This window comes from Orbicella franksi, chromosome 8 (assembly GCF_964199315.1).
Source record: "Orbicella franksi chromosome 8, jaOrbFran1.1, whole genome shotgun sequence".
Classification (NCBI taxonomy): Eukaryota; Metazoa; Cnidaria; class Anthozoa; order Scleractinia; family Merulinidae; genus Orbicella; species Orbicella franksi.
In genome coordinates this window covers 10,691,093-10,704,645 of record NC_138152.1, presented here as the reverse complement: position 1 = coordinate 10,704,645, position 13,553 = coordinate 10,691,093, and the positions used below count along the sequence as shown (strand labels likewise).

Genomic DNA, 13,553 nt, shown 5'->3' with positions numbered 1-13,553 from the left:
TGGCGGCCATGTTTACTGAGAGTTGATCACAGAGAATTTTCTGTACCATAGCTTTCGATAGTAACAGTAGCGCAGTCCACGTAAAGTGTATAAGATTATGTGAATACCTGGCTTCATCATGTGTACGAAAAGGATAGATAAACATTATGCTGCAAGTTGGTTCGTCCAATTACGAAATTCAAACGTTTACAGTTGGTCGAATGTGGAAGTAAAATGCAAACAATGATTTTTGCTGGAGAAATGGCCCACTTTTGTCACTCTTTTACACTGGGTAAGTAAAGTATTTAAAGTGTTAACTCAATTCGGTTCAATTGACTTTGGATGACCATATTTTTACTGCTCAGTGTAAAAGTGACTAGAAAGAATTCAGCCTTAACCCAGAAATCGTTGTGTTTTTTTTCTTTTCATCTAGAGGATCTGGAACACCTCTCACTGTTGTTGTTTATTAATTATACACTGTAGGTCTTTGGAAGATTTGATTCAGAAATATCGTACAAAAATTGATAAGCTTAAATGAAGTTATTGCAGTATAGTCATTTGTTATATCCTTCCACATTTAATATATTTCCTGATGACAGCACAGAGTGTCATCTTAATTATTAACTCTTTTACAATGAAATACAAGAAAAAAAAAAAAAAAGAAAACTTAATAGAAATAAAAAGCCATCTGTGAGAGAGTATACATCAGATTGTCATTCCTATTTAAGTATTGTCCACATGTAGAAATTATTCCTGCTAACATGGGGGCTAGAGAGGTGCAAGACTATAATAATATTAGGTTTTTTTATGTATAAGGGAGCCACGGCCTTGTTATTGTCGAGTCCTCAGCTTCTTAAAGGACCCTAGTCAGCCTCTGCTATTTTCGATGCCATCAAAATTATTGATATTGCATGGTGAGGCAAAGTCTTGTTGCTTTACTGTAAGTTTTGTTCCTGAAAGTATGTCCCTTTATCTTTAGTAGCTTCACAGTGATTTTCTTTGCTTTGACATGCTCCGAATAAAGCATAAAAGCCAACCTCTTGTATGTAAACAAAAACAAAGGTGTGGCTGACTAGGGCCCTTTAAGAGGGGTTTAGATGGTTCCAATGCATTGGAAACGAGTGTTAAAGTGCCACTGAAACGAAATTCTCTCTTGTTTTCACTTGATTTATTCAAGTTTATTCTTCATATTGTCGATACCTGCTAGTTTTCTACCTTTTAATTTCTGTCCAGTCTTGACAGGAAATACATATCATGAACGTTGGAGGGCGCCAAAGAGTGTAGATTCACCAAAATAAATGCTACAGATTAGAACAGTACTCGATTGGAGATTTCGAAGACGAGTGTGGCAACTTTTATATCACGTCCTAAAGCCTAAACACGATAATTCGTCGTCTGTTTTCAGCCTGGTTCTGAGATTTGGATTCTCACGTTTATCTAAGGTCCATTACACAAGGTTCGAATATATCGCGGCAACTTTACTGCAGTAAAAGCCGTAGGCGCATCAGCCATCCGCACAATCACGAAGTTATTAACGGTCCACAAGCTTTGAGTGGAGTACTTCTTTGTACACAGAGGGCATCTTTTTATGATACTAATAAGTGAGAGTTCTTGTGGTAGACAAAATGTATCTTTGAAAATTGTGATCCGCAGCAGGGTTTGCTTTATCGCCGCACACGTATCAGTGTAAACAAAGCGGGAATTTCGCTTCTCTTTTACACGTATCTGCCAACTGCAATATTTAATGGCCGATGGATTACTTTGAGTTCTTTAGCACATACGTATGTCTATGATCTTCATTTAATAGTATCCAAGTTCAAAGCAATTTGTGAAACGTCACTAGTTTACACTCCTTTCGAAGGTTTATTAAACAGAATTTGAACTAATTTGCATATATCACATTTCGCCGCCGACATTGTCACGCTTTCTCTTGTTTCCTGAAAACATACCTGTAGGGTCATGGCAGCTTAGTTTACCTTTATAGTTTAAATTCGCTCCCTCATGTAAAAGAAGAGGGTTTCTTAAATTGTTGCTGTTTTGATAACTTGTAGGATGTAGCAGATACAACTGAATTAAAGGTCACTGTAGCACAATCTCATCCGCAGTGAAACTCACAAAGCGTCCGGTTTCCTCGAAGCGAAGCGACTCGAAACTCGAAGCGTTGTTGCTGCGATTCGTGCAGCAGCAGTCCGGATAATATTTTCAAAAGCCGCTTTCTCTTGTTTTCATGTCTTTTTTACTTTATGAGTGTAGATATTGTTTAATTGAGTGGTGGCCATTTCACCAAGAGTCCCGATCGTTTTGCGATCTAAGAACTCCCACTCGTTTGCTTGCTTACATAAAATATCCTGCAAATATCCAGTTAATAGACTGGAAAGCCCCAGGATCGACTCTCCACCTCTTCATGTCTAAGGCTACTTTTATTATCTGCTTTACAGCTCTGAGATGTCCTTAAGATGTTTTTTGGGGGGCTTCGAACAGTATTCTCTTCTCCCATAATCACTCTAAATTTTCAGAGCGGCATGAGAGTAATACAACCAGTGACGTCACTAGATTGTTTTGGCCGCGCCAAGATGGCCGCCAATTTTGGGCTTAACCAGCCAACTTTGAACGGCTGAAAAAGCAGTTTTCGCTTACCGTATGCGAAAAAAAAGCCTGCAGTGTTTCCAAGTAAGGTTGAAACTTTATTACTAAGCAAATATCTCACATACGAAAATTTCGTTTCAAAAAATTAAAAGCACAACTATCTAGGTTACCTCTGCTGCACCCTGCCCCCCCCCCCCCCTGTTCCATATCCAGTACCCATTTATACATCTGGGTGAAGAGAGGCACTATGAGAGTATGAACACAATGCAATGATCGACTACAGGGGTCCATTGCACCAACCATTGGGTCATCGTGCTTCCTCCTCCATAGGGTCAGAGTGGAGTTTACCCTAACATGACAGTTACGAGTCTAATAGCCTTCTACCGGGGCAATTTGAGTGTGTTGAAACCTTTTTAACATTACGTAACCGATAGCAACTTAAGGCAACTTTAGGCGACTTAGGGCGACTTAAGGTGACTTAGGGCGACTTAAGGCGACTTTAGGCGACTTAAGGTCCCAGAGGAGGCCTATACAAAGTCATACACAGCCCTAGTCATAGAAAGTCATACACAGCCCTAGTCATACAAAGTCATACACAGCCTCTACAACTATCTATACACGATGTCCATACAGAGTCATAGATAGCCCCGCATATTTCCCCCCGCACGAGGCCATGCTATTAAATCTTTGCTGATGTAGTCGTTCTAGATACAACTTTGCGTAAAGAAGGCGTCACGCTAGACTCAACTTGACTCAAAAAGATTAAAGAGGTAGTTAAACTTAGTGAGGCCTTATGCGTCCCATGGCGCCATGAGGACAGATGATGATGAAACTTAGTAAGAGGTGAACGTTTTAGTCCTTCTGGTGTAAATTGGAGGAGATTTTGCCTCTGAAAAACTGCAATATTTCCGCCCAAGAGCGTAAATGAGTTCATAAGTTAACTGTAAAATATTGAATCTTTAAACCCGCATTACACAAGAACGAAGTATTTAATAGATCGCGTTCAAATGTCTCGAGTCAGTTAATTGTGCAATGATCTTTCAATATTCAGAGTAATACTTTTGCAGTTCGATCAGAAGCTGAAGGGCTTATCCTAATAATTCAAATATTATTTAAACAGAGATTCCTCTACAAAGCCTTTCATAACCACACAAAGCCACAAACAGCCCCATATAGCCATCCGTCAGCACACACACTACAAGCTGTTACCTAGTACTACACAGTCACATGCATGGTCCTATATTACTACTCTAACCACAAAACTTTTATTTACCTCCAGATGCACCATCGTCTAGGTCATTAGAAGCCGTATATAAAACGTAACGAAGTGTCCAGGTGGGTTACGCTCTCCTACCGCTATACCTATGTCTCAAACATAGCGTTCGCTATGGTTGAAATCTGCTGTCGAAGGACAACTCATACTTCATTTCCGGTGATCACCGTATTGCTATTCCTCCCGGAGACAGAATGCTAGTCCATCGTAGCTTACTCCCTCCCCCAACTGCATTTTGTCAGATAATCTTAACAATTTACCAGGAACCATTTATACACCTGAGCGGAGAGAGGCCTTGTGAGAGTGAAGAGTCTAGCCTGCGTCGCAGACAGTCTGAAACGCCGGTATAGTCCGTCTGCGCAACGGCTCCCAAAAGCTTGTTCTGATATCCCGCAGTTTGTGTATCCATTTTTGATTGGCTAGTTTCTTACGCACTTTCTGATTGGATAATTCTTGCGAAAGCGATCACGTTACTGTCACGTAATGCTAAAAATAATTGTGTGCGGGTTTCCCAAGAACATTTGTACATTATTAAAGGTCAGATCTTCTTCGAGTTGGAAATAAGATGTCTGCAATAACAGAAGAAGATTGGCAAAAAGCATCCAAATCCGTGAGAGAGCAGTTTGAAATCGACAATCTTCTACCTGAACAGGAAAACTCGCTTCGCGAATTTCTTGGAGGTCAAAATATTTTTGCCGACGGGCTACGGGAGATCTTTGATTTTCTAGTGCCTTCCGATCGTTGCCGATGCTCTGTTCGAAAAGCCTCGTGGTTCCAGTGTTCACGTTGTAATATCGCCATTGCGATCGCTTATGGAAGACCATATTCTCTGGCGAAGCCGGACAGAGATAAATATGACAACCGTGATAAGAAGCAGCTTAACTTGCAACAGTTAATCACACAGCCGGGCCCGGCGTAATAATACAAAATTCAAGTAACCAACATGTTCACGGAATATTTCAAACTTTGTCTCTCCAGAGCTAACATTTAGAGAGCTTAAAACATATCCTGCAGCACAAATGAGCCAAAAAAGACTAGCACGTGGCAAAAAAACAGGTGTCAAACTCTTACAAATTACATGCGGATAACAGCGGAAACCACACAGACCTATGACTTCTAACGGCTCTACTCTTGAAATGTCCTCCTAAAAACACAGGATTATTGCTTAGCAAAATATTCAAAGATCCCCCTATCGTATCATACAAAAGGGGCAGATCCTTAGAGATATACTAGTTCGAGGAAAATTTTCAAAGCGGCTATTTATTAATACACGTGGATAGGAGTTTTGTAGGCCTGTCACTCTATTGTTAACATTGCGTGATATATTTCGCAAGAATATGACCAATCACAAGGCGCGTAAGAAACTAGCCAATCAGAAACGGATACACAGATCCGTGTATCCATGCGGGATATCAGAATAAGCTTTTTGGGAGCCGTTTCACAGACGGACTATATCGGGGATCTTATGACACGTCCGGCTGCAACGCAGGCTAGAAGAGTCTTGCCCAGGAAAAACACAATGACTCCGGCCAGGCCTCGCACCAGGACCGCTCGATCCGAGTCCAGCACACTAGAGCTTCTCGTCACCTTTCCATACTCCGCCCGTTATCACTATAACACCACTGGACGTTCCATTAATATTTACTGTTTCTCTATGTAATCTGGAAGTACCCATAACCTACTTTTTACCTTGTAACTTGAATCTACACTATAAATCAATTTAATTCACTAAGCTCCTGGAGCTGAAAGCTTCGGGTACAAAATCAAAGTTTACGTACTTCTAACTTTAGTAGCTTTAAGTATCACGGTAACACTCGACGTGCCCGGAAGATAACAGTCATCCGCGAATATTCCTGTTAATTCTTAGCGAATTCAAATTCTAAAAATGTTTCAGAGAATTAAAAAAAAATGTTCAAAAGGCGACACCTTTTCCAGGATTTCGGTTTATAAAAATCATATCAATTTATTCATGGGTGAAGGTCCTGGGCGACCTTGACGATCGTTAAATGAATTGATCAGTCTTTCGATCAATTTACTTGGACACGTTCCTGCTCAAGTTTTACTTGTACTACAGGGTTAATTGGAGACTCCTACAAAAATTAAACAGGTTAAGTTTTAGGACATATTTACAGGTTAACTTTTTGAAGATATAAAATACCATACTTCTTCAAAATTTCTTTTCAAAAACTAATTTTATACTTGATTCTGTTTCTCACTTGGAGTAATATAATTGCCTTTTACATTATCACATGTAGGTCTTTTTTGAAAATGTTTGACCTTTTCCGAAACACTGAGTGTAAATTTAAATTCTTAGCGACAGCTACACTATACAATATATTCTTAAACTGAAAAGTGTTAATACTTTGCGTGAAAAATATATTATCAAAGCACCCGTCTTTTGGAATGTTTTGCAAAGACTTTGTGTAGCACTGGAAGCTAAAACGGACTATTTAAAAAACTGGGAACCGTAAAACTGTAAGCTACTTCTGAAAGATAACATCTCAGCATTCCAAGACTGAGGTCATACAGTGGAATCCCGCTACTATCACTACAACTACATAATAATGTGGTCGTATTCGAGGGATTCTTAAAAAAAAAACAAAACAAACAAACAAACAAACAAAAAAAAAACAAGAAAATGACTGACTAAGCGTTTTCTTCTGGTCAAAAAAAGTGCCCGTAATAATGAGTTGATCGCACTGACGGAGAGGTCTTGAGGCGGGCTTCAACTGACGTTGATGTTAGAAGTTACGCTCAGTTTTAAACTAATTTCCTAGTTGTATAATACCTGTGCTACACAATGTGCATGTAAAGGTAACATAAAGTTCTTCAAACGCATTTTTTCCTTCAGTTTTAAGAAGTTGCAACAGTTCATTGTTTCCTCAGGAGTTTCTTGAGTCATGTATCGCCACAGTGAAGCGGTCTAGCCTTGTTAACCTGTGAGAGAAAACAGTGTATGTAACAAATAAAGAAGTGGTAGAAAATATAAGTTACAACAAAGATTTGCCACTAACGACTGTACATATTTTGTATAAAGAAGATTTCATTTGAGCGGACGAATAACTTGTTGACAGTCCAAATTAAACCAAAACTTCTCAGCAATAATAAAGAAAAAGATACTAGCCATCAGAACCGATACTGTTCACACAGGATTGGCAAATCTTTGATACAGGGAGTCGCTTGTAAAACGAGTGTTATCCCTAGATCGTTGAACTTTGCTTCCAGTTCAAGAAAAACTATGAAAAATGTTGATAACGGGGGCCAGTTGATCAAAGGGCAGATAACGCTATCCACCGGTTAAATCACTATCCAGTGGATAACTGTTGTTTATGTTTGTATTTTCAAATGAAAAATTAACATAATCGTCTTCGTATATACAGAAAGTACATTGGACTTGTTTTCGTTCCTCTGATAAACGTTTCAGCACATTGGCGCCGGAAAACTAAGCGCCTCACATCTTCCACATAAATTTCTTTTCCACGACAAGACTTCTCCCACGTATGAAATTTATAACTTCTTTGCAGGAGTGGTGTAAATTATTTCCGGTTAACCTCTACATGCGACTACCCTTAAATGTCTTGTGTAAAATGAATTGATATTGGACCTTAAGAGCAAACTACGCCACCATTGAAAGTCTTACCATGAACTATTCGCCACATTTTTTGAACAAGAGCTTCGCACTGCTTCCCCCAGCTGAAAGTATCTTCGTAACTTGTTCGCAGTCTTTGAATCTCTTGCAGCCGCTCTGTTCGGTCTTTCAGGCGGACGGCTGTGATTGCCTTGGCCCACTCTTTAGGCTCGGCTGACTCCACCACAAATGGCTTGCCTAATGGTAACGAACGCAGTGCATCTCCAAAACCCGAGTTTCCACTCAGAAGAATGGGAAGACCAGCAGACAAGGCTTCCAAAACCCTCCGTCCTGGACGGCATGATAGCAAGGTCGACCTCGCAAAACAACTCCTTCAATCTCTCCTTGCTTTGCACAAATTTCCTGACGACCAGTTGATCTTTAGAGATTCCACAGTGCAGCAAGTTGTCCGCGACGTCCTCCTCTTTTCCATCTCGTGCGCCCACAAATATCAAACGGTATGAGTTATCCTTCAGTTCAACTATTGCTTTAGCAGCAATGTCATATCCTTTGAGACTGAAGTCTTCTTGATCACCGCGGCCAAAGGTCAGCACCCTAAAGTTCTTGCTCTCCTCAGTGGTTTTCCTTGGGACTGAAAATTCTCTGAAAATACCAGGAGTCAGCCGAATGACATCTTGGTGTTCTTTGCAAGATCCCAGGTAAGCAGTGTAGGCGTCCTTCAACTTGGGTCCAACAGCTACAACAAGATTTGCTAACTTGCACAAGTCTACCTCTGTTCTGTGCTTCTCTTCACCTTTGGAAATCGCCTTTGAATAATTCTTATACATTCCCAGTTCTTCAGGTGCAGTATGCACTACCTGGACCCACTTACAACTGTGCGATTTTTTAATGACCTGGACTTGTTTACCAAGCTTCGCTCCATGACCCAGAACGATGTCAATGGCAAGGTCTTCTGGTGGGACAATCAAACATTCAAGGGAGTCGTAGCCCACGAGTCTCTCTGCTTCTCTAATGGCAATGTTGTGGCTCTTAGCGTCTATCCTTTCTTCCTCAGAGCAGGCTGACGGCGGGACCAATAGAGTGACTTCTACTTCCATGTGTTCTGCCAGCTGGAAGGCAAGCTTTCTGTTTACGGTTGACAAGCCTCCTTTTTTCGACCTCCACTCACTGCCTAAGAGAGTTACTTTTAAAACTCTCTCGGACGTCCCTGGATTATCTTGTGCTGGCTCGCCCTGAGATGTTCCGGTCACAGAGGAAAGACATAAATCCTGCAAGAAAATGAAAACGTCTTAATAAAAATGCATCGCAGCCAATTGTCTCGGTATATATTGTAAGCGGACATGAAATGCACTTATCTTGCAATGTAAGTATGCATCACTTTTTTTTCAACTTGGTTTATTGGGCTGCTCGTCACGAAAACCAAAGAGAACACAAGGTAAAAGTTAACTGCGGAATTTTCACCGATGGTTTTATCCGTAGCTTGCCAGATGTGAAGAAGACAGGGAAATCCTATGACCGTTGATGGCGGTCTTAACAGATCTATAGCTGTTTGAATAACTGTCACATTCTTCCTTTCGAATACTGCGCTAATGGCAAGTAATGTTGACGACTATTAAGGACGGTGCCTACTCATAGCAAAGGTTTTTGCGCCAGGTTAAGGCCACGCGGAAAAAGTAGATCTTTGCAAGAGCTATTGGAAACCACAAAGAAAAATTGGGGAAGCCACGCATTTTTTTTTCGAGATAATTAGCCTTGAATCTCAACAAAAATGCTGACATCAGCATTTTCCTGAAAAAAGAACGATAGGATACTTCTTCACAGATTTCCATAGAATTCGCCTTTACATACAGAAAAGCAAACACAATTAAAAAGATCTTTAAACTACATGGCAAATGGTAACAAAAAAACATTCTTGATATGTTTTTAATAACAAAATCGTTGCAAAAGCGCTTTTAGCGTGTCTGACAGCCTCCCTCTGGTTCAGCTAAAATACAGTCTAAATACCTTTTGCTCACAACCAGAAACTAATCACGTGTTGAACAGACTTGCCACTTCCATTTCACAACATAAAATGAGAGGGTAACCACGCGTTTTTTAAAGTTTTTTGAAAACTTTTACGGTGCCCGTTACATTTTTTTCCTGTCACCTCCTCAGTAAGTAAGACATTTGCGTATCTCGCACTTGTTTTGCGCGCGCACTACGCCATCTGCAGGTACACGTTTACAGTTGAATTTCCGTATAATTTTCGACAGATAAAAACTAGGTTTTCCGCTGGAAGACGTAAACACTTAGTGGTTAGCGATATGCTGCTATTCTGGTGTTCCTGGTTTAAGTACAGGTTCATTAAACTAGACTTGGTCACAGCAGGAAAATTTTGCTTTCATTTTATGCGTGTACGTGATAGCGTAGTTGATTGTGTCAATGTCAGCCCCAGCGCGCGCGTGGAGCTAAACCATGGCTTGGGTGATGCGCAGAACGTGTGCGCACTAAGAAAAGTAGGCACCGTCCTTAAACAATTATTCCACGAACGCGCGTTGGATATGAGATATTAGGCTGATTTAGGAACACGACGGGAACGTCAGATGACGACTGCAGGGCGCGCGAAATAACCTGGATTCTGTTCTAATTTGACCGTGTTTGGGTATTTGTACTGCGCACGACGTGGTAAAGTTACGGTCCCGTTCTCTTGCTAAATCAGCGTATTAGCCACGAGGCGCGTAGCGCCAAGTTGGCTATAATCGTCCCATATCCAGCAAGCGCGCGTGGATTAATTGATTTATTCGAAACGCCACCAAAATATAGAAAGCTTAAGTAAAATAAAAAACGCCCAAAAAATCCCGCGTACGCTTACCGTGTTTGTAGAGCATGGTATAATAGCTTATAACTCATGATGGCGAAGCCAATAAAAACTCTCGAATTGAATTATCCAACGATCCAGTTTTTAATAATACCTGATATAGGTAGATAATACCTTTTGCGTTTAATTTGTAACACCCATGCTGAACTACGATGTCAACCACTGGTGTTATTACTTGTGAAATACATTACTTTTTATTCATAAATCATACCTGGCTTGTTCTCTGTGGGTACCACTTTTCCAAACCACGAACTGTGAGTACTTTGCCACTGACGCTTTTCATGCAGATCAAACGTCCTCCTTGTTTTATTTCAAGGAGATGCAAACAATCTTCGTGTGTGCACAAGGTTTGGCTGTGATTTGCACAAACTTGACGTCCCTGCAGACAGTAGGGGCATGCAACACAGAACTCGTACCGCAGATTACCAAGGTACTGAAACTGCTTCAACAAATCTTGTAAAGTGTCTTCCACAAACGATCGCACACTTCTTGCTGTTTCTGGCGATGTCGAAACTGGAACTGCTTCCTCTTCAGCTCTTTGCTTGAGGGAAATCTTGATGAACTTCTTTTTGCAAATCAGAATCATATCATGTATTATTTGTCGACCAACAACAAACCAAGCTCCATCTCGGTACAGGTTTGGGGGTTGTACGGATCCAATCTTGGAACACCAAGATATCGATCTTGAAACAAACTGAGAGAAGAATCCATGCGGAACAAAACCATCCACAAAATGAAGATACAACGGGCAAGGATCGGTGGGCGATGGCTCCAGTTTACCAAGGTCTTCTGGTGGCGACTTAAGCTGAGCGGGTACAAAGTACTTCACATCGCTTGGCGAAGCTGAGAACTTTGCGATCAAACCAAATCGCTCCATCATGTGTAAGATGTCTTCCTTGACAAGGCCTTGCTGAATGAATTTGGAAAAGACACGATCAACAAGTTCCATGCTGAGGACACCGCTTGTCTCTACCTCCAGCCAATACTTAGATTCTGCGGGATCCTAACAGCAAACAAAACATACTTACGTTGCACAATTCCTTTTTGATGAAGCAAAGGGAGATTTGTGAAAACCAAGCTCAACATGTCACGAACATGTGACAAGAGAAAATCTGAGTCCCCGACGGCATTTGAACCCATTACCTCCAAGTTATCAGCTGAGTGCTATATATCTGACCTATGGCGAAACTCATGGTTAGCGAGGCCATAATTATACTACAATTCTGAGGGATTATTTTTACAACCCTGCTGGACCTTGCGTTCTGTAATTTGTCTCATGTTCACTAGCATCGGTAAAAGACCAAGAGAAAAGAAACGGAAATCGCCTCTCGTAAAAAGTTATGTCACTGAGGTATGATGCATCTTAAGACCTCAGCCCGCATTTTACAGGTCCGTCTTTCATAATCTACCTTAATCTTGCTAAATTTAACTATCCCGGCAGCTTTTTGGTTTTACCACGTCTAAGCTATTACTTTTTGAGACTTACTTTCTTTGAAGGTAGTTTTAATCTATGGTAAAAAGCTACTTCAGTGACTCACACCGCTAATGCCCTTGCCTTCACACAGAGGAACAGACCTCATTTAAAAGCTGTCCCCAATAAAAATATACGTAGGTCCATATGACCGAGAGTTTGTTTGGGGAATACGCTAGGCGTTTCGTATAGAAGATAGGCTTTTTAAGTGCAAAGCATAACGTCTTCGTACCGCTTTGTTGAAGGGTGGTATGGTTATCAGCATCTTGAATAGCTCAATTAACCATTGCGCCTTCAGTATGACAGTACTGCGGTGCTTTACAATCATTCCGAGGTCATGATAAAAATGCAACATGGCGTAGAACTGGTCTTCATCCTCGATAAAGCACACTTCTTTGGCATACGTTTGAAGTTGTTCCACATTCATGTGATAGACATTTTCAGCTACCAAAGCTTCAACGAACTTTTCGAAGTTGAACCACCTAAAGAACAATCAAACAAAATAAATAAATAATCAGCTTAAAACAGTATTCAAGTATTAATCATTTCCCCCATAAAATTCTTAAAAACAAAGTCAAACATAACATCTTACAACCATATTACCAACATTTACCTGGCACTTACTAGTGACTTATTTATTGCCAATTTACTTTATTCCTCGGTATTTAGTGATTTACTGCGCTTATTTAGTTACAGTTAGTTACATTTTCCATTTTTGGCCTTATTTTGTCTCCTTACTCCCCCCCCCCAAAGTCATACACAGCCCTAGTCGTACAAAGTCATACACAGCCCTAGTCATACAAAGTCATACACAGCCCTAGTCATACAAAGTCATACACAGCCCTAGTCATACAAAGTCATACACAGCCCTAGTCATACAAAGTCATACACAACCCTAGTTATACAAAGTCATACACAGCCCTAGTTATACAAAGTCATACACAGCCCTAGTCATACAAAGTCATACACAACCCTAGTTATACAAAGTCATACACAGCCCTAGTTATACAAAGTCATACACAGCCCTAGTCATACAAAGTTATACACAGCCCTAGTCATACAAAGTCATACACAGCCCTAGTCATACAAAGTCATACACAACCCTAGTTATACAAAGTCATACACAGCCCTAGTTATACAAAGTCATACACAGCCCTAGTCATACAAAGTCATACACAGCCCTAGTCATACAAAGTCATACACAGCCCTAGTCATACAAAGTCATACACAACCCTAGTTATACAAAGTCATACACAGCCCTAGTTATACAAAGTCATACACAGCCCTAGTTATACAAAGTCATACACAACCCTAGTTATACAAAGTCATACACAACCCTAGTCATACAAAGTCATACACAGCCCTAGTCATACAAAGTCATACACAGCCCTAGTCATACAAAGTCATACACAGCCCTAGTTATACAAAGTCATACACAGCCCTAGTCATACAAAGTCATACACAGCCCTAGTTATACAAAGTCATACACAGCCCTAGTTATACAAAGTCATACACAGCCCTAGTTATACAAAGTCATACACAGCCCTAGTCATACAAAGTCATACACAGCCCTAGTCATACAAAGTCATACACAGCCCTAGTCATACAAAGTCATACACAGCCCTAGTTATACAAAGTCATACACAGCCCTAGTCATACAAAGTCATACACAGCCCTAGTTATACAAAGTCATACACAGCCCTAGTTATACAAAGTCATACACAGCCCTAGTTATACAAAGTCATACACAGCCCTAGTCATACAAAGTCATACACAACCCTAGTCATACAAAGGCCTA

The 13,553-nt window shown here is 40.6% G+C and overlaps 1 protein-coding gene and 1 pseudogene across 1 annotated transcript in view; both read right to left on the bottom strand.

Annotated features, from left to right (window-relative positions):
- The window catches only part of LOC145495875 (uncharacterized), a 297,135-nt gene that overhangs the window by 245,691 nt on the left and 37,891 nt on the right, over positions 1–13,553 (bottom strand). The window lies entirely within an intron of this gene.
- Positions 5,133–12,244, bottom strand: LOC145495890 (uncharacterized; annotated as a pseudogene).